Source organism: Mytilus galloprovincialis, chromosome 10, assembly GCF_965363235.1.
Source record: "Mytilus galloprovincialis chromosome 10, xbMytGall1.hap1.1, whole genome shotgun sequence".
Classification (NCBI taxonomy): Eukaryota; Metazoa; Mollusca; class Bivalvia; order Mytilida; family Mytilidae; genus Mytilus; species Mytilus galloprovincialis.
The window spans coordinates 41,150,947-41,177,669 of NC_134847.1; the positions used below are offsets into that span (position 1 = coordinate 41,150,947).

At 37.0% G+C, this 26,723-nt stretch overlaps 1 long non-coding RNA gene across 1 annotated transcript in view; it reads left to right on the plus strand.

The window, feature by feature from the left end:
• The first annotated feature begins 2,739 nt into the window (after positions 1-2,739).
• The window catches only part of LOC143049157 (uncharacterized), a 40,517-nt gene continuing 16,533 nt past the window's right edge, over positions 2,740-26,723 (plus strand). The window contains exon 1 of the long non-coding RNA XR_012970092.1: positions 2,740-2,858. This is a non-coding gene — a long non-coding RNA (uncharacterized LOC143049157). The remainder of the gene's footprint in view (positions 2,859-26,723) is intronic.

Genomic DNA, 26,723 nt, shown 5'->3' on the forward strand with positions numbered 1-26,723 from the left:
AAGATGTGGTATGATTGCACATACATACAGAATGTTGCGGGGTCCTTACCCCCCCCCCCCCCACCTTGGAAGTGGTATAATAGTACAACATAAGAACGAACTACAAAAATCAGTTGAAAACGGCTTAACTCATCAAATGGATCTGAGAGTACTTTACGTTTTAGATTTTCCTCAAAAGACAAAACTTGTTCTTTGATGGACGTGTAAAAAAAGTCAAATATTTAAAACCTGATAGCATGCTGGACGTCTTTTTTTTATTCATTGCAGATACATTTATTTGTTTATCAGCATCACACATTAAAATAGTCTTCAGTTTTCTATGTTGTGTCATGTGTTCTATTGTTGGTCTGTTTGTCTTCTTTCATTTTTAGCCAGGCGTTGTCAGTTTATTTTCGATTTATGAGTTTGACTGTCCCTCTTGTATCTTTCGTCCCTCTTTTAAATCTTTCCCGAAAATTTAAGAAATATGACCTGATACGGCAAAAGAGAAGAGGGGCGAAAGATATACCAAAGTGACAATCAAACTCATAGATCGAAAACAAACTTACAACGCCATGGCTAAAAATGAAGAAAAAAACCGACAAATAATAGTACATAAACTAACATAAACATAACATCAAAACACACGACATTAAAACACACAGCAGACAAGATATATAACAACACATGCATATTGAAATACATGCAAATCACTACTAAAGTACATATCTAAACAAGCCAGAGCTGAAGCACAACTAAAATTAAGCACAAATCAAAATATAGCACACATGCAAACATTTAAGGCATAAAAACATGTTAGAGCAACTATGAAAAAACTTATCTACATGCAGAACAACAACATTTTAAACCATTGCAAGGCTGTATCAGGCTCTAAAATTGAGAAAAAAAACTGTTTTCAGTACTGAAAATGGTCAGGAAGGGTGTAAATTTAAAACTTATATCTTACCAAACTGTGTAGTTTTTACATGTGGTATATCCAGTATATTACTATATCTGAAAGCATATTTACAATCTTTTAATATGCAGTGTTGGCATCTTAGCATATTTAAGCAGCTGTTGATATGAGCTTGAATGGTCTTCGTACACAAACCTTAGTGCTCTTTTTTGCACTTTTTCTATTTATTTTTTAATTAGTTTTCTTGGTACAAAAATGCAATGCCAAAGGGCAAAAATTACATTATTTAATAAAATAAATGTATGGAAAATAGTGAGCTTACTTTGCTTGTTCAAATAAGCTCCCAAACGTTTCAAAATATTTAGTTGAGATGCCTTCCTGCATATTTTACCAATATGAATATCAAAATTTAGCTGATAATTTACATGTATGTCAATGTCAAGTAATTTGTCAGTTGACTCAAACGAAAGATCAGCACTTTGGATACGTAGGGATGGATTGTTGTTATATATATTTTTCCCCAACTGCTAAGACCTGAAATTTTTCAGGGTTTGCCTGCATTTTATTTATTTTGAACCATTCAATAAGTTTGAATGATTTAGATTCCAAAGTAAAAATCAAAACATCATAATCAGGACTACAGTAAGACAAAGTATTGTCGTCTGCGTAATTATACAGAGTTCCATTTTTTATCAATAAGAATATATCATTGATAAAAACATTGAATAGTAGGGGGCCCATGATAGAACCCTGAGGAACCCCCTTAATAAATGTCAGCCCAACTGCTAAGAATACTATTTAGTTTAATTTGTTTTTTCTTCTTTGTCAAATAATATGCATTATTCACCATATGTATAAAATGGTATTACAAATATTCGATAACGGTCAACAAACTCGTTATGGCGTCCGTAAAATTTACAAATTAATGATTTTCACTTCACCATTTGGAACTCTTAGTTTAATAGCTTCCTTGTGAGTAGTAACCGTCTATCAAGGAAATCATGACAGGAAATACAAGCCCAAGATATCGTATCAATTTGGAGATATATACTCCGTATGCATGTACGTATACTGTATAACAACTCTAGAATGCCTTGCTAGAAATTATGCTATATGTTTTTCGAGACGACACCGCCTGCACTGTGTCCATCGTTTAAGACCACTCGGCCACATATATTGAACTAACATATCATGATCTGTGACAAATATATAAAGGGATTAAACAGTTTATATGATTGATTGTTTTTATTCAATCACATTCAATTGCAATGTGTTCATCTTATCAGAACAGTCCTATGCTTTAACTGTCGAAACAATAAATAAGGTGAGGTCTTCTTAGGTACTATTTGTTGTTTTTTATTATGACCAAAAAAAGCTACTATATATGCTGACATTTTAAGTAATCCTATAATGTTTTATTATTTGTCATGCATAGAGAGAGATATATAACTTTCCTTAATAAAATATTAGGCATGCATGAAAAAATATGTAGTCAAACAGTGAAAGAAATAGTTTTCTGTATAAGTAGCACAACATTTTTGGAATTTTGGGTCCTCAATGCTCTTTAACTTTGTACTTGTTTGGCTTTATAGTTATTTGGATCTGAGCGTCACTGATGAGTCTTATGTAGACTAAACGCGCGTCTGGCGTATTACATTATAATCCTGGTACTTTTGATAACTATATATATAGGAAGATGTGGTATGAGTGCCAATGAGACAACTCTCCATCCAAATAACAATCTATAAAAGTAAACCATTATAGGTCAAGGTACGGCATACTTCAAGATAAAATAACCTCTATTTAGTCAGGTATGTCAACTATAAGTCACGTTTTGGCTATTTATGCACTTGTTGTGAAAGATATAATGTTATCGTTGTCTGTCTACTACTATTGAAAGTATTAGGATTAAAAATAAAAGATCTAGAAAAAGTTTCTCTACTTCTGGATTAAAGATAGAAAGGTTAGTCAATGAACTTGATTTGTAATTTTTTAACATTTATTTTTTTTAAATAAGAAGATGTGGTTTAATTGAAAATTTTAAAAAATCCTCCATCAGACAACAATTGACCCCTTATTGTCACCATATGGCTTTCAACAAAGAACAAACCCCATACATCATAGACATCAACAAAATGGTATTAAAACGACATGTAAACTAACGGGCTGCTTAAGGTAAAAAACGAACGAAATACATATTATTATGTACAGGAACACATGACAACCCTTGAATTACAATTGCAGAGTCCTGAATTGGAACAGGCATGTAAATAATGTGACAGGGTAAAACATGTTAGATGGCACAAAATACTCCCCTTAACATGGGCGTAGGGTGCAACAGTAGGAGATATGAACTAATAGTTTTAAAGGAATTAACTCATCAAATCGATACAATGCAGAAAAATGTAATAAAGATAGAGATCGGAAATGAAAAACTATTTATACATCCATCAAAACAAAAAATAAACTAAGTATTGAACAGGAATAATGCAGTTACTGATAGCTGGTTCAAAGACAATAACAACTAATAAACAAATCATGTATCTCAGATTAACATTTCAACCAGTACAATCAATTATCCAATCAATTTAGGGTGAAGACGTCATCAAAAGTCAGATAAAACATGACCGTATGCAATGCCATAATACAGGTGAAGACGGATTGAATTCGATGAACCGAGCACGTGCCCTATATGTATATAACAAAAACATTTATAGATTTTAATTTACTGATAAAGAAATCAATATTTATTCTAGTATAAACAATAATTAAAGATCTCATTGAAGTGTTGAACTGTTAACCATGTAGAAAAAGTTTAATTAAAGGAATAGATTAGTTTATCTGGATCGTATCTAAATTAACTGTCTCAGTGAACAACATCGCCGTACAAATTATAATGTGCTATCCCATTTAAAAAAAATACAGGTACAATCATACAGACCAAATCTTTGTATCAATGGAAGAATTAAGATATTTTGTATATAATCCAGGATATAATATTTTAACAGTAATGCATATACTATCTTCATTGAAATCTTAAACGCTACTATACCTACGGGCATAGCAAACGAGTTTTGATATATAAACACCGTAAGATGGTGCCAAACACCACTATGAAAAGCGGAAAATTAAGATCTTGGAAAGAAAAATCGTCAATGGGTCGTAAAGGAGTAGGTTCAGTAAGACCCCTTTTTGGCCCCAAAATTAAGCAGTTTTGCAAAATTGTGAAAATGTAATCTTTTAGCTATTTTTTTGGAAAGTAGAATGCTTCTGCTACATAAATATGTGCTGTTTTTGACAATACAATGCACATATATCGTGTACTAGCATCATAAAGTCATGCTAAATTATTAAATCTTCACAATTATAGCATTTTAGTTAAATTTTAGACGGTTTCCGTCTTAAATGAAAGTGGCCGCATTCGTGTTCATTCATAATATTGAAATGTAAGTTGTATTTGATGATAATACATAACATATATAAAGGTTGAGGATGAACACGGATGCGGCCACTTTCATTTTTGACGAAAACCATCTGAAAAGTGACGTTTTTTTGGCATATTTGAAAGATTTTTCATATTTAAGCTTCAATCGGAGCATTTTTAATGACTGAATCAGTTAAAATCATTAACAGAAACTAATCAAATCAATTGAAATAGACACTTAAGTGTTTAAATAGTGTCCTAAATATCTCGTTAGATGAAACTGAAATTTGGGGCCAAAATCGGCCCTTACCGGACCTACTCCTTTTAATGAAGAGTTTCCCCTGTAAAACTGAAATATCTAAAAATAGAAAAATGAACAGTTTATAGCGTTTAGATTTGCAATTTGATTTTTCAAATGACAATTTAATTAAACGGAAAACTTTTGTTTAATAAAATTTGACTGAAATAAAGAGTTGAAACGTCAAAACTGTCAGTAGAATCAATAGGACCATCAAAACCCAGTAATCTATCTTCGAGATCCAAAGAAATGTTTATACTCCAAAAATATTTCATTCTACTAAATTTATATGTTTCATTATGATACTCATTGATAAAAAAAAAGATTTATAGTAGTTGAGAAAAATATAAGCACTTAACAATTAGTTGTAGAACACTTACTAGATGCGAGATGAATAATACGCTTTTGTGAAGTATAAATAACCAATACATAGTAGGGAGTTTCAAATGTTCAGAGGAGACCTTAAGGTGGTACCCAACACTTTAACTTAAATTAATTTGGCTCGTTTAAGTTTCTTAAAATTTTGACAAAGTATTTACTTTGACCCTTTTACAAAAATATAAAAATTTCAAAAAAATTGAACCAACAGTTTTATCAGAAAAATTACACTGGTTATATAGCAGTTTGGCAAACACTTATTTTGATCATTGAGAAGCTTAATATTCCCGTAACAACACAACGTAATTCAAACGTTTAGCTGATTTTACAGAGTTATTTCCCTGTAGTGTTAGGTACCACATTAAGCTGTGATGTGGTCAGAATGTGACTGTTTACTTTATGACTTTCTATTGAGCGCATTAACCTAAATGTAGAAGAATTCATTATTTGATTCTTAAGATCTTCAATGTCGTATTATCACATATCACAAACACTTTGTCGACTCCCTTGAAGATTCAATATTTTTTTGTAAATTAGAGTCAAGAGATTTTATAATGGATTTTCTTTACACCAATTTTTATAAAAACGACTTTAAAGTGCCTTTTATGACATGAAGACACCGCGTCTTATAGATATGTCGGTCTATTTTTAACAAAGTTTTTAATCTCTGTTTTGAACAATATTAAGTCTCCCGTAATAACAATGCAATATGGATTATATCTAGAATTATGATTATGTGGATTATTTGATTATATCTAAAATTTAACGAATCACAGTTTTAAGTAATAAGAGTATTATCTTCTACACTGATGTCTGGTGTTACTGACGTACAATAAAATGTGTTTTCAAAAAAGGGAGATTTTATAGTTAAAAATGGTAGAGTCATTAAAACCAGATGACTTTTTGTGTTTATGAAATATGAAAACAAGTAACATTTATGATCTTCTGGTTTAACGATACGCCGAAACATCCTTTGGTGACAAAAAGTTGTAACTATCATACCCGTAGCCAGGGGGTTCGGGGGGTTCGGACGAACCCCCCCCCCCTTGAAAACAAATAAGCACTATTAAAGTCAATGTTCTGTTCGATTGGGTCTGTTAAAGTCGAGTTTGTGACCCCCCCCCCCCTTGGAAATTCCTGGCTACGGGCCTGACTATACTCGTACATAGAGTAGGCTGAATAATAAGATTGACTACATGAAATTTTATTGCATGGCAGTACAATCAAAATTTGATTGAAATATTGTTATAACTAAATTAATACCATGTTGTAATGGATAGAATAACTGTTTTTATTGTTCGTCATTATTTATTTGCATGTTTCGCCCTTTTTTTAATTCTAAGTTGGAAAATTAGAATCGATGACGGGTATAAATGGTCAATATAATCAACTCCGTATTTGATTATGAATAAACATTGTTATTTTGGCGAATCGTAACTGCATTTTATAAAATAAACTATAATATTTCCATAAAGACTCGAAATTTATATGAACAACGAATCAAGGTACACATAAAAATCTACAATTATCGTAATCCACTGCAAAAAATTGTCTTTGTTTAATTTTTTGTTTCAACTGTATTGCTGTTTTAAATAGTATATATTAAATGGATAGAAATCTACAATTTATCGCTTTATCACCAACAAAATGTAAGCTGCATTATCTCAATAAGTGTTTGTTCGGAATATTGAGCACAACAACCAATTTAATTGGTGAAATTTAACTCAAAATACATTTCTCTTCAAAAGGTTTGAAATAATGCATTTAGGATATCACATACAATCCTTCGGTCCGAATGTTGATACTAATGAGTTTCATGATGCAGTTGGTTAAGTTATCGACGAATTTTATAATTAGACTATCGGTGTATGTTTAAAATGGTACCTTGATACTTATATAATTTTTACTTCCAAATAGTTTATTATCTAAATGCATGATAAAAAGAGTTATAATAATATCTAATGAAAATATACAATTTGTATGATTTTTTAGATTTACATAAGTGGTTAATCATATTTGCAACATTGCTTCAATTCTAGAAATGTTTCGTTATAAATGTGATACGTTTGGTATACTCACTTGACAAACAACCGTTACAATTAACGCATTTAAAGTCATTATTACTGAAACGGCCATTCTGATTTGATCAGCTGTTGAAAAAAAATTAACAGAATATGCACATACTAGTGTGGATCTAGCCGTCGATAGCAGCCGGCGTTAATATTCATGAGGCCAGCCTTCAATAATATTCATGAGCCGTCAATAATATTCATGAGATGACTTGCGTTCGAAGAAGTGTTGTTAGAAACCATGAACGATAATTATATTTAAATAACGTTCCTATTTATATTTGATATTACTTCAAATAGGCATGTCAATGGGTGTCTTCTTCGAGGTCCGCGTTTATTGAATCAACTTTGGGTCTTCTTCAAGGTCTGCGTCTTTAAACAACATTGTAAATGTAATAAAAACAATGTAAATGCCTCCATAAATATAAAACAAAGAAATGGTCTTTTAACATTCTGTGATTAGAGAAGTAATGTAAACTAAAGCAATAACAAGTTTTAAAAAAATATAATTAAATATAGAAATTAAACGGGACATTACAACAAACAAATACAGTAAAGAACAGTTCTTATTAAAATTTTGTGATAATTAAATCAATGTAAGCTACAATAAATTTAAAAAATTGATTAAATATAGAAATTTAGGAATGACAGAGAATTGATGGTCATTTGTTCGTTGTCTACAAATATAGTCCAATCATGAAACTAAAACATACAATATTACGACAGTATTTTCTATTTAAACATATCAGAAAAATAGAAACATAGTTAATTGCAGAAATAAGAATAACAGAAAAATAACAACTGTCAATTACTATTTCAATGACATATGATTCTTCAAAATTATGGAGACCAATCTGAGTCATTATTAACAATTCATATTATTGCCTCTAAAATGGCCCATAGCACTTATGCCCTAGACCCGTACGAGTTAGTCAGGAGAGAATAAGGGGGTACCCTGGTATATCACAAATTCGAAAATGAACTATTGCCGGCTGGCCAAACGAAGAGATTCTCCACGTGGGCAATGGTATCAGACGAAGAGGTACTTATTGCCTTTAAAATGGCCAATAGCACTTATACTCTAGACCCGTACGGGTTTGTCAGTAGAGGGTTCAAAGGGGGGACATGGTATCCGGTTTACAACGAATTCTTACTGAACTATTGCCGGCTAGCCAAACTAAGAGATTCTCCACATTGACCATCATACCAGAGGTAGAGGTTAGTATTGCCTCTAACATGGCCTATAGCACTTATGCCCTAGACCCGTACGAGTTTGTCAGTAGAGGGTTCAAAGGGGGGGATATGGAATCCAAGATACAACGAATTCGATCTGAAATATTGCCGGCTGGCCAAACTAAGAGATTCTCCACACCGACCATTATACCATTGGTAGAGGTTGGTATTGCCTCTAAAATGGCCCATAGCACTTATGCCCTAGACCCGTACGAGTTAGTCAGAAAAGGATAAGGGGGAGGGGGTACCCTGGTATATCACAAATTCGAAAATGAACTATTGCCGGCTGGCCAAACGAAGAGATTCTCTACGTGGGCAATGATACCAGAGGAAGAGGTACTTATTGCCTTTAAAATGGCCCATAGCACTTATACCCTAGACCCGTACGAGTTTGTCAGTAGAGGGTTCAAAGGGGGGATATGGAATCCGAGATACAACGAATTCGAACTGAACTATTGCCGGCTGGCCAAACTAAGAGATTCTCCACACCGACCATTATACCAGAGGTAGAGGTTGGTATTGCCTCTGAAATGGCCTATAGCACTTATGCCCTAGACCCGTACGAGTTAGTCAGAAAAGGATAAAAGGGGGTACCCTGGTATATCACAAATTCAAAAATGAACTATTGCCGGCTGGCCAAACGAAGAGATTCTCCACGTGGGCAATGATACCAGAGGAAGAGGAACTTATTGCCTTAAAAACGGCCCATAGCACTTATACCCTAGACCCGTACGAGTTTGTCAGTAGAGGGTTCAAAGGGGGGATATGGAATCCAAGATACAACGAATTCGAACTGAACTATTGCCGGCTGGCCAAACTAAGAGATTCTCCACACCGACCATTATACCAGAGGTAGAGGTTGGTATTGCCTCTAAAATGGCCTATAGCACTTATGCCCTAGATTCGTACGAATTAGTCAGAAAAGGATAAGGGGGGGGGGGTACCCTGGTATATCACAAATTCGAAAATGAACTATTGCCGGCTGGCCAAACGAAGAGATTCTCCATGTGGGCAATAATACCAGCGGAAGAGGTACTTATTGCCTTTAAAATGGCCCATAGCACTTATACCCTAGACCCGTACGAGTTTGTCAGTAGAGGGTTCAAAGGGGGGATATGGAATCCAAGATACAACAAATTCGAACTGAACTATTGCCGGCTTGCCAAACTTAGAGATTCTCCACACCGACCATTATACCAGAAGTAGAGGTTGGTATTGCCTTTAAAATGGCCCATAACACTTATGCCCTAGACCCGTAAGAGATAGTCAGAAAAGGATAAGGGGGTACCCTGGTATATTACAAATTCGAAAATGAACTATTGCCGGCTGGCCAAACGAAGAGATTCTCCACGTGGGCAATAACACCAGAGGAAGAGGTATTTTTTGCCTTTTAAAATGGCCCATGGCACTTATACCCTAGACCCGTACGAGTTTGTCAGTAGAGGGTTCAAAGGGGGGATATGGAATCCAAGATACAACGAATTCGAACTTAACTATTGCCGGCTGGCCAAACTAAGAGATTCTTCACACCGAACATTATACCAGAGGTAGAGGTTGGTATTGCCTCTAAAATGGCCCATAGCACTTATGCCCTAGACCCGTACGAGTTAGTCAGAAAAGGATAAGGGGGGGGGGTACCCTGGTATATCACAAATTCGAAAATGAACTATTGCCGGCTGGCCAAACGAAGAGATTCTCCACACCGACCATTATACCAGAGGTAGAGGTTGGTATTGCCTCTAAAATGGCCCATAACACTTATGCCCTAGACCCGTAAGAGATAGTATGAAAAGGATAAGGGGGTTACCCTGGTATATCACAAATTCGAAAATGAACTATTGCCGGCTGGACAAACGAAGAGATTCTCCACGTGGGCAATGATACCAGCGGAAGAGGTACTTATTGCCTTTAAAATGGCCTATAGCACTTATACCCTAGACCCGTACGAGTTTGTCAGTAGAGGGTTCAAAGGGGGGATTTGGAATCCAAGATACAACGAATTCGAACTGAACTATTGCCGGCTGGCCAAACTAAGAGATTCTCCACACCGACCATTATACCAGAGGTAGAGGTTGGTATTGCCTCTAAAATGGCCTATAGCACTTATGCCCTAGACCCGTACGAGTTAGTCAGAAAAGGATAAGGGGGGTACCCTGGTATATCACAAATTCGAAAATGAACTATTGCCGGCTGGCCAAACGAAGAGATTCTCCACGTGGGCAATGATACCAGAGGAAGAGGAACTTATTGCCTTAAAAATGGCCCATAGCACTTATACCCTAGACCCGTACGAGTTTGTCAGTAGAGGGTTCAAAGGGGGGATATGGAATCCAAGATACAACGAATTCGAACTGAACTATTGCCGGCTGGCCAAACTAAGAGATTCTCTACACCGACCATTATACCAGGGGTAGAGGTTGCTATTGCCTCTAAAATGGCCTATAGCACTTATGCCCTAGATTCGTACGAGTTAGTCAGAAAAGGATAAGGGGGGGGGATACCCTGGTACATCACAAATTCGAAAATGAACTATTGCCGGCTGGCCAAACGAAGAGATTCTCCATGTGGGCAATAATACCAGCGGAAGAGGTACTTATTGCCTTTAAAATGGCCCAGAGCACTTATACCCTAGACCCGTACGAGTTTGTCAGTAGAGGGTTCAAAGGGGGGATATGGAATCCAAGATACAACAAATTCGAACTGAACTATTGCCGGCTGGCCAAACAGAGATTCTCCACACCGACCATTATACCAGAGGTAGAGGTTGGTATTGCCTCTAAAATGGCCCATAACACTTATGCCCTAGACCCGTAAGAGATAGTCAGAAAAGGATAAGGGGGTACCCTGGTATATCACAAATTCGAAAATGAACTATTGCCGGCTGGCCAAACGAAGAGATTCTCCACGTGGGCAATGACACCAGAGGAAGAGGTATTTTTTTGCCTTTTAAAATGGCCCATAGCACTTATACCCTAGACCCGTACGAGTTTGTCAGTAGAGGGTTCAAAGGGGGGATATGGAATCCAAGATACAACGAATTCGAACTTTACTATTGCCGGCTGGCCAAACTAAGAGATTCTTCACACCGAACATTATACCAGAGGTAGAGGTTGGTATTGCCTCTAAAATGGCCCATAGCACTTATGCCCTAGACCCGTACGAGGTAGTCAGAAAAGAATAAGGGGGGGGGGGGGTACCCTGGTATATCACAAATTCGAAAATGAACTATTGCCGGCTGGCCAAACGAAGAGATTCCTAACACCGACCATTATACCAGAGGTAGAGGTTGGTATTGCCTCTAAAATGGCCTATAACACTTATGCCCTAGACCCGTACGAGTTAGTCTGGAAAGAATAAGGGGGGTACCCTGGTATATCACAAATTCTAAAATGAACTATTGCCGGCTGGCCAAACGAAGAGATTCTCCACGTGGGCAATGATACCAGAGGAAGAAGTACTTATTGCTTTTAAAATGGCCCATATCACTTGTACCCTAGACCCGTACGAGTTTGTCAGTAGAGGGTTAAAAGGGGGGATATGGTATTCCGGTTTACAACAAATTCGAACTGAACTATTGCCGGCTGGCCAAACTAAAGAGATTCTCCACATCGACCATCATACCAGAGGTAGAAGTTGGTATTGCCTATAAAATGGCCCAGAGCACTTATGCCCTAGACCCGTACGAGTTAGTCAGGAAAGGATAAGGGGGATACCCTGGTATATCACAAATTCAAAAATGAACTATTGCCGGCTGGCCAAACGAAGAGATTCTCCACGTGGGCAATGATACCAGGGAAGAGGTACTTATTACCTTTAAAATGGCTCATAGCACTTGTACCCTAGACCCGTACGAGTTTGTCAGTAGAAGGCTAAAAGGGGGGATATGGTATTCCGGTTTACAACGAATTCAAAATGAACTATTGCCGACTGTCCAAACTAAGAGATTCTCCACATCGACCATTATACCAGAGGTAGAGGTTGGTATTGCCTCTAAAATGGCCCATAGCACTTATGCCCTAGACCCGTACGAATTAGTCTGGAAAGGATAAGGGGGGTACCCTGGTATATCACAAATTCCAAAATGAACTATTGCCGGCTGGCCAAACGAAGAGATTCTCCACGTGGCCAATGATACCAGAGTAAGAGGTACTTATTGCCTTACAAATGGCCTATAGCACTTGTACCCTAGACCCGTACGAGTTTGTCAGTAGAGGGTTCAAAGGGGGGATATGGTATTCCGGTTTACAACGAATTCGAACTGAACTATTGCCGGCTGGCCAAACTAAGAGATTCTCCACATCAACCATCATACCAGAGGTAGAGGTTGGTATTGCCTTTAAAATGGCCGATAGCACTTATGCCCTAGACCCGTACGAGTTAGTCAGAAAAGGATAAGGGGGGTACCCTGGTATATCACAAATTCGAAAATGAACTATTGCCGGCTGGCCAAACGAAGAGATTCTCCACGTGGGCAATGATACGAGAGGAAGAAGTACTTATTGCCTTTAAAATGGTCTATAGCACTTGTACCCTAGACCCGTACGAGTTTGTCAGTAGAAGGTTAAAAGGGGGGATATGGTATTCTGGTTTACAACGAATTCGAACTGAACTATTGCCGGCTGGCCAAACTAAGAAATTCTCCACATCGACCATCATACCAGAGGTAGAGGTTGGTATTGCCTATAAAATGGCCCAGAGCACTTATGCCCTAGACCCGTACGAGTTAGTCTGGAAAGGATAAGGGGGGTACCCTGGTATATCACAAATTCTAAAATGAACTATTGCCGGCTGACCAAAATAAGATATTCTCCACATCGACCATCATACCAGAGGTAGAGGTTGGTATTGCCTATACAATGGCTCAGAGCACTTATGCCCTAGACCCGTACGAGTAAGTCTGGAAAGGATAAGGGGGGTACCCTGGTATATCACAAATTCTAAAATGAACTATTGCCGGCTGACCAAACGAAGAGATTCTCCACGTGGGCAATGATACCACAGGAAGAGGCACTTATTGCCTTTAAAATGGCTCTGAGCACTTGTACCCTAGACCCGAACGAGTTTGTCAGTAAAGGGTTAAAAGGGGGGATATGGTATTCCGGTTTACAACGAATTCGAACTGAACTATTGCCGGCTGGTCAAACTAAGAGATTCTCCACATCAACCATCATACCAGAGGTAGAGGTTGGTATAGCCTATAAAATGGCTCATAGCACGTATGCCCTAGACCCGTATGAGTTAGTCAGGAAAGGATAAGGGGGTACCCTGGTTTATCACAAATTCGAAAATGAACTATTGCCGGCTGGCCAAACGAAGAGATTCTCCACGTGGGCAATGATACGAGAGGAAGAAGTACTTATTGCCTTTAAAATGGCCCATACAAATTATACCCTAGACCCGTACGAGTTTGTCAGTAGGGGGTTCAAAGGGGGATATGGTATCCCGGATACAACGAATTCGAACTGAACTATTGCCGGCTGGCCAAACTAAGAGATTCTCCACGTGGGCCATTATACCAGTGGTAGAGGTAGGCATTTCCTCTAAAATGGCCCATAACAATCATGCCCTAGACCTGTGCAAATTTGTCAGCAGACGGTTTAAAGGGGGATATAGTATCCCGGTGTACAACGAAGTCAAAATGAAATATTGCCAGCTGACCGACTAAGATAATCTAAACGTGGACCATATTAGCAGAGGTAGAGGTAGCCATTGCCTTTAAGATGGGCCATAGCACTAACCCTGATTGCGTTGTCAAACATATCAGATGTATGGAATAATGTTGCCTCGAAAATTACCCATGGTTCTTATGTCCTAGACCCGTACCTGTTGAACAACAAAGGAAAGTACTCTTGTATATCACAAAGACCAAACTAAGAGTTTCTCCTTGTGGGCTAACAAAAATATTAGCGTGGGTGTTTTCTCTAAAAAGGCCCATGTATCGTATATCATAGATCCGTACGTATTTGTAGGAAAAGGGTAAGGGAAGTACTCTTGTATATCAAAATATTCAAACATACTTTTACTTGCTGGTCATTTTAAAGGTAATTAGTACCTTAACCTCTGTATCATGGTCCAAGAGGAGAATCTTTTAGTTTGACAAGTCGTCAATAGTTCAATTCGACTTTGAGATATATAAAGGTGCCCATCTTTCTCTTTGCTGACTAGGTCGTACGGTCTAGGGTATAGTAGTATGGGTCATTTTAGAGGCAATTCCTATTTCTTCCTCTGATATAATGACCCACGTGGAGAATTTCTTAATTTGGCCATCCGGCAATAGTTTTTTCGACTTCGTGATGAATCGGAGTACCACAACCCTTGTTATCCCCTCCTGACAAACTCGTACGGGTCTAGGACATAAGTACTATGGGCCATTACACAACTACTACATATACCTCTTGTGTCATGACCCATGTGGAAAATGTCTTGGTTTGGCCAGCTGGCAATAGTTCATTTCGACTTTGTGATATATAAAGGTACCAACCTTATCCTTACCTGGCTAAGTCGTACGAGTCTAGGGCATTAAAGATTTTTGTCATTTTTGAGGCAATGGATACCTCTCCCTCTGATATAATGACTCGTGTGAATAATTCTTTCTATTCAAGCTCTAATGTCAACATGTCACACATGTTACAATGAATATGGGCAGCGAGAACGTTGCGTTTGTGATTTTGCTTTTAACATACTTTGGCCGCACATGAATTACTTTAAAATAAATGAAAGTGATCACAACATTAATTATTAAAGTTCTAATAAAATAAATTACTAGTAAAATTTTAAAGTTTATATGTAAAATATTTAACAGCCCACGGTTTAAATTCATTTTAATGTCCATATGCTAATCACACGTTATCATTTTACTTTTCACGATTTATATTTAACACATGTTAGTCTATGTTTTTATTTTCGTCTTTTCCTCACTCTGAGCTGCTATATTTTCAAGTTCCAAAGAATTCAAGTTTGATGATTGGTCACGATATCAAACCAGTTTTTGTTCGAATTATGGCTGATCGTGTAAGTCCATCTTTGCCGTAAAAAAATTTATCACTGATCGCCAAAGTCCAATTTACTCTAGATACATAGTCCTGAATCTGAACTACATATTTCCGACGTTATTGTTCTATGTGTTTCGATCTGTGTATCGGTAATATTTCCTAAGCGAATTTATGTATTCCTGCTTCCATCTTTTTATGTAGTTTTTAAGAATTAATGAAAGAAACTTCGATTGTCTAGCCAGTTACTGGTTCATGCGTAGTGTCTTTGGTTCCTGGTTGTAAACTACAGTCTTTAAGGCCGTTATACGGTAGCGTCTTGGTCCGTTTTCAATATAATAAATGTGACGGAGTAAGGGGTTCGTCGTCCGCGTTTGATCCGATGAAACGTATGTTAGTGGGCGATCACTGAGTAAACGTTCTACTTCAGTCATTATCGTGTTGAGTGTTTTATTGTCCATATGTGCTCGTTATTCCTCTCAATCTCTCCCACCATCCACCGAACAAAATTGTTCCATAAGGATTAAGCTTCTCGGTTACATGATGATTTTGATAAATGTTCAATTTCTTATGCTCTCGCATCATACAAATCATTTACAAATACTAAACGTGATGCATGGAAGAAGTCTAACAAAGCTCTTTGTTAATTAAAGCTCGATATAATATTGTCAACATAAAAGTATTTCTTTAACATTGCTGTCCAGTCTGTTGAATTGCAGTCAAATGTTTACGTATAACAGCATTTAGGATAAACGGAGAGAAAGTTGCTCCAAATTATACTGACTTGAATCTGTTTGCGGTTAGTTGACTATTTGGGTCGTCCGGGTTACTACGCATAAGAGAATCTGGTAACATCACGATCCTCTTCGTCCAGCCCATAATAAGTAAGGCTTTTTCTATACCTGTCGAGACGGCGTATTTGTGCATTCTAAATCGGAGAAAAATTCCTGTTAAATCATTAAAGTTTGGCCAAAGATCCATCAAACAATCATTTAAGCTTAGATATTAGGTGAAGGTTTGCAGCTACAGTCAAATACAATTCTGATTGGCGTGGTTGACGACTTTTTACGGAAATGATGGTGCGGTATGGAATGAACAATTGTTTTGGCTGATCGTTCATCAACTCTCTCGATAAATCTACGTTTTTCTTGTTCATTAATAATTTTCCGTTTTTCTGTAAAAGTGTAAGTTCACGATTAAGACACTTAATGACATTTTCTGTTCTCCGTTATTCAATACTTCTGTTGGTGTGGTGTTCCTCCTTACAAGGTAACTTATCAACATATCTTTATGTTTCCATATGGTAACCTCTACCATTTGATTTATATACATCTTGGAATTGTCTGTTTTCAGATTTGTTGTCACTATTATTTATACTAGCAGCTTCAACTTCCATAAATTTCTCAATTATAAAAGTTCTACTCTTCAACTTTGTGACCTACTAATATGTTCATCATTGACGTAAGTGTGTGATCTGGATTTGCAGGTATTCAATTGATTGTGCCGGACAGAAGGTTACGGATTTCCGACTTGACGGTAGTAGGTCCTGTTCCTCATACTATTCTATCATCGACAATTGACCAGTAATAATCGAATTAGATATAATTCAATAGAGAATCTTCAACCATTGGGTCATGTGAGACCGGATGGTCTAATTTCAAGCCAAACAAATACTTTAAATTTGTTATATTACGTACATAAGTCTTCATTGGTACAGCTATTTCTGGTACAATCAAAACGTTGATAGGTAATTTGCCGTTGTCTGTGCCATCACTTGTGTCACAAAATCCTGACAAGTTTATGGTCTTCTGTCTGGTAATTGTCAAATCAAGCTCTGTAGCTTATTTTTCTGTGATGAGGGCATCTGTGCGCCCTTGTCAAATAATGTGTTTGTGTAAGTACATTGAATGCCCGAACTTACTTGCACTACGACAGTTTTTAGTCTGTGTCTGTGAGTGAAGAACTGTACCCGTTTTCTTCGCGTTGTGTTGTGTTTACTGAATTGTGTTACTAGTAATATATTCATTAGTGTTACTCTGTTTTTCATCTTTTTAACCTCGTCTTTGCATAAACTAGTATGCTGCTTTATTTTACATTTCCTGCAACTTTTGTGTGATTTGCAATCAGCTATATTGGGGGTCAAAGACAGTTAAAACATAAACGATGCTGTTTAACAACAGAAATATTTGCTGTTTGATCAATTATCTTTGTGCAATTAACGGGAACATGTGATTCGTTACAAAAGTACACATGATTTTACGTTTATTTGTGTTGATTTATTTTGTACGTACCTTTGCATTGGTGTGAAATGCTGCTGTAGTGGTTTAAGTTTCCGTATGATCAGAGGAATTGCCTCTCTCCATAATGTTAAGTTCTTGAGATAGTATATGTAGTAGTTCATTTAATTGCCAACTATTTGATTCATGGTGTCTTGTAAGATTTATGCGTACGTCCCCGGAAACTTTTTCAATATGAAAGGGACCAATAATGGGTCATATGTATTCTCTGTCTGACCAAGGGATTCTAAACCACGTACATATGTTTCAATTTTGTCGTAAAAAATAACGTAAGCTCTTGTATGAAGGTATGTAAAATTATGCATTCATGTACGTTTGCGTGATGTTGCGAACTTGTGGCATTTGTGTTTAGCGTTGATGTTTGTACTTAGATAAATTTTGCTATTGGCTGTATTTTTTTTCTAAATTAAATAAATAATCATCAGAGTTAACGATTTCTGTTTCGAAGGATATTGGAATCAACAAGTTTTGTGCCGCTCTCCCCATTTTTCGTCGAATTTCTGGAATATTCCGGAGACGGCACTACTATGTCTTGCTAGTATCGATTTCAGCTGTAAATTCATCCTGGTCACTTGACACCAATATCGTTAAGAGGTTCACTTGACACCAATATCGTTAAGAGGTTACATCGGACAACTATATAGCTAACAATAACAAAAGTGAATAGAATGTATGTATATCTATTTTGACTCTAATGTCAACACGTGACACTTACGTAACATTACAAAGATTAACAACAGCGAAAACTTGATCAATTACTCCTTAACATATTGTCTAAGTATCGGTACCCAATACGATTGTAATACGTAAGTAAGCGTAGCATTGAGTCCGAATTAAGTGAACGCTCGTGTGCGTCTGTCACTATCAGTTTGGTAAGTAAATGATTCGCAGGTAATAAATACGGAAATTTGGTATTCTCTAAAATGATTCCGCTGTGAATCCTTCCATTGCATCTCAAAAAGCTACCGTCATCTATGAAGAGTCACAATTGTTACATGAAAAGCTAGTCTAGTTCCAATAACTGCGGCCATAAGTTCTAGTTGCGGTTATGTGAGGGTTTTCACTTGCGCTAATCTGCTTTTCGCAATCACTAACGTAATTTCGGTTCCGTTGTTCAGATAGTCAGTCGCAAAATACGTGTAGTTCAAAGTATACCGAAGATTAGATGAAACAAAGGAGAATACAAAATTCGATCAAGTAGAAGTCATTACAACACTAGGAAAACTTGTGCAAACACAAACATTGTTTTAGGACTTGAATGAACAAATTCTAAAGTTAACGGAACCGGAAGATGTGGTAAATTAGATTATTTCATTCAGATGAATTTTCGGTTAATATGATAACCTTGATTTGACACGTACGTAAGTTCATACAAATGTCCAAAATCCTGCCGTCCCGTCACATTGAAGCAAATACTAAAGTACTAGAACGCACACTTTAAATCCAAAAACTATACCGTTTGTTTCAACGCAAAACATAGCAAACCTACACAACGCACTGTCGTTTGAAAACCAGTTTGCCCAAGCCATTCTCACAATCAACACGCAATAAAGTACATTTCCTGCAACTTTTAATCAGAGTAACGTACCAAAACTTACGCTTCCAACTTTCGAAGGCACGATTTCAGAATGGCAAACCTTCTGGGACTCATGTGAGTCGTCCGTACATCTTAACTAGTTACTTACAAATATACAAAAGTGTAACTGCTTGAAAGCTCATGAAGTAGAACACGAAGCACTAGATTTAGAAATTCCTTCGCCTATAAATCAGTAAACAAGCTTACGAAGTTTTTTACGATCAAATTGGAGGTAGCGTCAAGGTCTAGAAACTTTGGGTAAGACACATGAAACATACGGCACACTACTTCTTCCCATTATTGTCAACAAATTACCCGTTGAAGTCAGAAAATATCTCGCGCGAGGACATAGAACAAAAACGTTGGTATAACGGACCTCCCTGAAAGCATATTAGACGATAACGTTATACCGGACACAGGACAAAAGAGTCGACATCCGAAATTGGTGAAATCTAAATCTTACAAGAATATTGAGACTAGACCTAGCGTTTACTGTCACGAAATACATCCACCAACTCATTGCAGTAAAACAGCCGACACATAATGCCGTATGAACAAATTTATTATCTTTAACTACCTTGGTATACACAGACTAAACGAATGTAAATCTAAACGCACATTGTAATGAGAAACACCACACAAACTAATGTAATGCACGTTAAACCCACTATCTTCGAATTCGCCCAACGTTCAACTCGTGAATGACATTGATGATACGGAACATAATACTACTATTTTGTATTCTCAACGGACAGAATTGCAAGCGAATGTACTTTTGAAAACTGCCGTGGCACAAGTAGGCTCAAATCAGTTCTTCTTTGACGAAGGAGGGCAAACATCTTTTGAAACGCACAACTTAACTAAATTTACAGATAGCGGGAACATAAATAATATATTAATCGGCATTTGGAGGTGCAGAGAAAAACGTGAGACACATAGAAAAGTCAACAATCTATCTGAAAACCGATGTAGGACACGTATTGTCAATCAAAGTACTGATAGTACAGATGATCGGCATGCCTATACAGAATCACATACGTAATATTGATACACAGGACGGTTATTTGCGTGGTTTAAAGATAGCGCACACGGTGACAAAGCACGATTCATTCGCGATATCGTTGCTGGTAGGCGCATATCACTACGGGGACATTGTTAACGATTATATAGTCCGTTAAAAGATCCGACGCGGTGAAATCCAATATCGGATAAATGCTTTCGGTACTTACATACGGTAAGAAAACAAACACGTCGAAGACTAGTATGTGTAATGTTCTAGCTAGTATCACACAAAGTTAAAGAATTCAATCTGGAGAGATTTTGGAATTTAGATTCAATAGGAATAAATAGTATGGAGGTAGACGAAGACGACAATGCATATATTTAAGTCTATCAGGACAGATCAATTGAGTTCTGAGAAGACAAATATTCCGCTATGTTACTTTTAAAACGTGATGAATTGCCTATAAATTAAGCAGTCACGAACAGAAGGACAGAAAACGTCCTTCAAAGACTTACTCAAAACTCAGATATGTTAAAGAAGTACGGGAACATTATACAAGAACAGGAACGAAGAGGATTCATAGAGAAGGTAGATGAAACAGATGAACTTAAGAAAAGTATCACTACATTCCTTATCATCCTGTACAGAAGGAATCAAGCAATATGCCTATCAAAATTGTTTACGACTGCATTTGTCGACATCGCATAATTCGCAAAGTTTGAATGACTGATTTGTATGTGGACAACATTCTGTTAAGTTTACAGAACGAGGGTGGGCTGACTTTAAGGAAGGGAGATCAATGATGGAGGAAACTGGATTCTATCTACGATCCTGGACGTCAAACCGTGTGGATATACGTAAGCTAGCTAAAACGGAAAAAGTACTACTATATGCGGACAAAACACAAAAGTACTTGGTATGTTATGGAATAGCTGATTCGATGATCTGATGTACCAGAAATTAATACGGCCGCTTTGTGAAAAATTGTGCACATCATGCTACAGGAATAAAATTTGGCATAGACTCAGCTCAGCTGTTGCTCTTTTATTCAAGATAAGGAGGCATTTGAAAAAAATGTCTCACATCCGGTAAAAATCTTAAATGGCCGACATCATACTTAAATCATCCAAATATCAGAGGCTAGTGTAAGTGTGTGAAAAGCGGTATTTATCATGCTGATATAATAATATTTGGAACAAACCTTTGTTATGTACTACTTTTGGATATTTTATATAGATTAGATGTCTTTTAAAACCCTACTTTCGGTAAAATCCGACATGGCGGACATTGTACTAAAATAAGCTTATTTTTAAAGGAGGGTATTGCTACTATCATTAAATTGTTCAGGAACCTTTCTTTGATGCTGCTAATGGATACAATACATAAGACATATGTCTTTAAAAGCATTACTTCCGGTTATAGTCAAACTGGCGGACATGAAACATCATTATTTTACTTTAATATTCAACTTAATTTCAAAATGTAAAGAAACTGGTTTTTTTTGTGCTGGTCAGTTACCATTTGGTTTTGGCTTTAAGTTATCTTCTAAACCACCTATTGTATTCTATAGATAATGATTAAATACAAAGCTAACACTTCCGGTATATAAAACCAATTTGGAGTAAATTTCAAAGATGAGTCCTCAGTCCATATCTTCGAAATAGAGCTTTTATTTGGATAGATTGATGAAAATAAGATAAAATCACTGTAGTATTAAAACATCTTTAAAAGTACAGATCATTTATGGCCGCAAATATTCACAATCGGAAAGCTGATTTTCCTCATTTACTAAGACAGCGGCGGTATTGGTTTTTACATCAATAATGTACAAGTTCCTGATAAGGTGAAGAGGCCTCACAAAGAGTTGTCCAAAGGGGTTCCAATGTTTCATATTTTCCCCGCCATTATAAGCGTCTGGAATAGTAAGCATAGAAACCAAATCTCAAGCTTGTTACTCATCCACACCCGCCATGGTATATTGCACGTTTTACATGATGAAAAACATTAGACCGAGTCGTTCAAATATCATCAATAAGTCTTTCCACTTTCAAAAACATGTTTTCTTGCTTCGTAAACCCCATCTGATAAGTTTGTTCGATCTTACTACAAAACCACGTATCGTTTTATCAATGGCATTATCAAATCCATATCTGGTGATGTTGGCTGATCAATCATCATTCTGAATCATTAAGTCACATCTTCAAACGCCATCCATGTCTACAACGAAGTTCCCTTTCAAGTAAACGTGCACTTGAAAGGTCACGGATAGATTATATCTAAGGCTTTTTCCACTTCCAAATACAAGCCAAAGTTCATCTGCCCCCATGTCACGGAATAATGACACATTAATGACAGCAGCATCAGTATCGACTGTTCAAGTCATGAGTCAGTTAAGTCTGTGAATCACTGCATCAGACACATGTTTTTTTTGTATATTGATTCTATAGTATAAGCCTATTCATTTTAACATGGGGCTAAACTTGAAACACCATCATGTGGTGAATAACACAAAACATCCTGAGCATTTGTTGCTACAACTAACTCTTCCTCAAAATCTATTGAGCAAGCGCCTGTGAATAAAAACTAAAAATTTCTTTCTTAATGTCGTCATCTCTCAGAAAACTTTACCAATTTTGAGATTTGTTTCGACTGTGGATTCGTCTTTGTATTCTCTTACCCCTAAGTGTATTTCTTTTTTCTTGTGGCAGCATTCAAACTACCGGTATTGTCTATATATGCATTCATCCACTGTTACAGTTTCAAGTTGTTTCATAACGAGTATGCTGATAGGGTATTATGCCCTTATCTTAAAAAGCATGAAACTATTATGATAAAGTCTTGGATGCATATGACAGTTGTAGCAACACATGATCAGGATATTCTATCTTTACCGCCGTGATGCGTTTCAAGTTAAACACCATATTAATACATATGTATTAAAAGGCTGACACTAGAATCATGGTGCATGTGTCTGATGCAGTGAAACACGAAATTAAACAAGTCATTATTCGAACAGTTGTTACTGATGATGCTGTCATTACTGTTTCGATATTCCGTGACATAGGGGTAGACGAACTATGGATTGTGTTTAAGAGGAGGAAAAGCTTTGGATAAATATATATAAATGCACTCGCGATTAGGGATCACACACAAATATTGTGATCCATTTTCCGGTTGTGATACGGTTCTCTGTTTTCTTGAAAAGGAGGGAAAAGACTGTTTGGGAGACATTGATAGCATTTGAAGATGTGACTTTAACTTAAAAAATGATAATTGATCCGCCTAAATCACCGGTGTTTACTGTAAGATAGCAAAAAATAATCATATGGGGTTAGCATGGTTAACAAAGCAAGAAATATCTATTCACGCAAAAGGGTAGGTTAATTGAGGTTATCAACTTAGTCTAGTCTTTCCCAGCATGCAAAATGTACAATATGCTAAGACACGTGTTTAGGGGACGAGCCTGAAATCGGCTCGTATGCTACCAAGTCCAGGCGCTAATGAATGACGACGGGACAAAGAGGATCACTTTTAAAAAACTCTTTCTGAGGGCTCATCATGTTGTCAGAAGCTTGCACATTGTGGATGTAAGAAAGGTTGTTGCGGTTGTTTTTATGAGGAAAATCAAGTCTCCCGTGCCCTGCGTCGTGTGCAAGTGGTGGTAACTGGGAATTTACAAGTTTTTTTTGCCAAATAGTGGTAATTTTTAAAAGGTTTAGTACTTAAGTGATTTTATTTTGATTAAATCAATCTATCCAAAGCTCTACATCGAACATATTGAGGACTCATCTTTGACATTTACGCCATATTGGTTTTTTTTTACCGGAAGTGTTAACTTTGTATTTAAATATTAACTACAGAATATGATAAGTGGTTTAGAGGATAAATTAAAGCCTAAAGTTGATGACCACCACAAAAAAAAACACTTTCTTCACATTTTGAAAAAAAGATAAATATCAAAATAAAAAAATGACATATTTATGTCCTCCATTTTGAATATTACCGGAAGAAAGGATTTTTAAGACATATATCTTATACATTGTATCCCTTGGAAGCATCAAAGAAATGTTCCTGTACAATTTAATGATAGTAACAATACGTTAAAACACATTTCAATCCCCTTCCTAAAAAATAAGCTTATTTTAGTCAATGTCCGCCATATTGGATTCTACCGAAAGTAGGGTTTTTAGAGACATTTTATCTATATAATATATCCAAAAGTATTACATAACAAAGGTTTGTACCAAATATTATTATAGCAGCATGCTGATAGATCCTTTTCACATACTGTGGATTCATTATTATTCGTGGGATACCAATTTCTCGTGGATTTCCTTGGTACAGGCAAACCACGAAATTTGATGTTCAACGAATGACAAATTTTACAAAGGCTTGTACTAGTATGCAGACTTCGGTAAAACCACGAAATTAAATATCCACGAATATGTAAGTTTCCCTGAATCCACGAAAATTGGTACCCACGAAAATAAATGAATCCACAGTACTAGCCTTCTATATTGGGCCGATTAAAGTATGATGTCCGCCATTTTTTATTTAACCGGCAGTGAGACATTTTTTTCAAATGCCTTCTTATCTGAAATAAAAGAGTAATATTTCAGGAAGGTCTATGCCAATGTTCATGCTTATATCAGGATGTGCACAACTCGTTTGAAATATACTTGTGGCCGCCGGACTAAATGTGATATTCCAATACTAGATATTGTAACAAAAAGTGAGATTTTGAAAATTCTTCGAAAAAATACGATCCACTTAGAATACTTAGCCCGGTCACAATACGAACAAAGAAGCTCATACAGGATCTATGGAAAAGTGGATTGAATTGGGATAAACACGTTTCGGAAAACTCTAAGGATTACTGTAGCAAGCGACTTTGAGAAAGCGACACACAACGTATTTCCGAGATATTATTTCTCCGGTAATTCTATTTCGGAATAGTCTGGTAACAGCGTTTCTGTCTTCTGTTCTCCGATCTGACTGATTTCATTTTTTCGAGATCCGGGTCACGGTATCATAAATAAAGATGATAGTTAAGGCAATATGTACTACAACAACTGTTCAGCCAGTACATTAAATATACATATTCGTATTCCAAGGCGAAGTCACTGACAGTACGACGTCGACAATGGACAAGTACAATAAATCGGACGTTATGCTCCCGCGGTAGGTTAACCAATAATGGCTAACGTGGAGAATCTCTTAGTATGGCCAGTCAACAATAGTTAATTTCCATTTTTAACCCTCTTCTGAAAAATCTTACGGGTCTAATGCATCAGTTCTTTTATCCATTTTAAAGGTAATAACTACCTTTGTCCCTGTTATCGTGGCCCTAGTGGAGAATCTTTCAGTTTTGCTAGTCGGCAACAGTTCAATAAACCCCTTTCCCTTTGCTGACTGACTAGTACGGGTCTAGGGCATAAGTGTTATGGGTCATTTTAGAGTCAATATCAACTTCTACCTCTGGTATAATTGTCGATGTGGAGAATCTCTTAGCTTGGCCAGCCGGCAATAGTTCAGTTCGAATTTGTTGTAAACCGGTATCCCATATCCCCACTTTTAACCCTCTACTTACTTACTCGTACGGGTCTAGGGTTCAAGTGCTATAGGTTATTTCAAAGTCAATAAATACGTCTTCCTCTGGTATCATTGCCTACGGGGACAATCTCTTCGTTTGGCCAGCCGGCAATAATTCATTTCGAATTTGTGATATACTTGAGTACTCCCTCCTTATCTTTTCAAGACTAACTCGTACGGGTCTAGGGCATAAGTGCTATGGGCCATTTTAGAGGCAATACCAACCTTTACCTCTGGTATAATGGTCGATGTGGAAAATCTCTTAGTTTGGCCAGCCGGCAATAGTTCAGTTCGAATTCGTTGTATCCGGGATACCATATCCCCCCTTTGAACCCTCTACTGACAAACTCGTACGGGTCTAGAGTATAAGTGCTATGGAACATTTTAAGGCAATAAGTACCTCTTCCTCTGGTATCATTGCCCACGTGGAGAATCTCTTCGTTTGGCCAGCCGGCAATAGTTCATTTTCGAATTTGTGATATACCAGGGTACCCCCCTTATCCTTTTCTGACTAACTCGTACGGGTCTAGGGCATAAGTGCTATGGGCCATTTTAGAGGCAATACCAACCTCTACCTCTGGTATAATGGTCGATGTGAAGAATCTCTTAGTTTGGCCAGCCGGCAATAGTTCAGTTCGAATTCGTTGTATCCGGGATACCATATCCCCCCTTTGAACCCTCTACTGACAAACTCGTACGGGTCTAGGGTATAAGTGCTATAGGCCATTTTAAAGGCAATAAGTACCTCTTCCTCTGGTATCATTGCCCACGTGGAGAATCTCTTCGTTTGGCCAGCCGGCAATAGTTCATTTTCGAATTTGTGATATACCAGGGTACCCCCCTTATCCTTTTCTGACTAACTCGTACGGGTCTAGGGCATAAGTGCTATGGGCCATTTTAGAGGCAATACCAACCTCTACCTCTGGTATAATGGTCGATGTGGAGAATCTCTTAGTTTGGCCAGCCGGC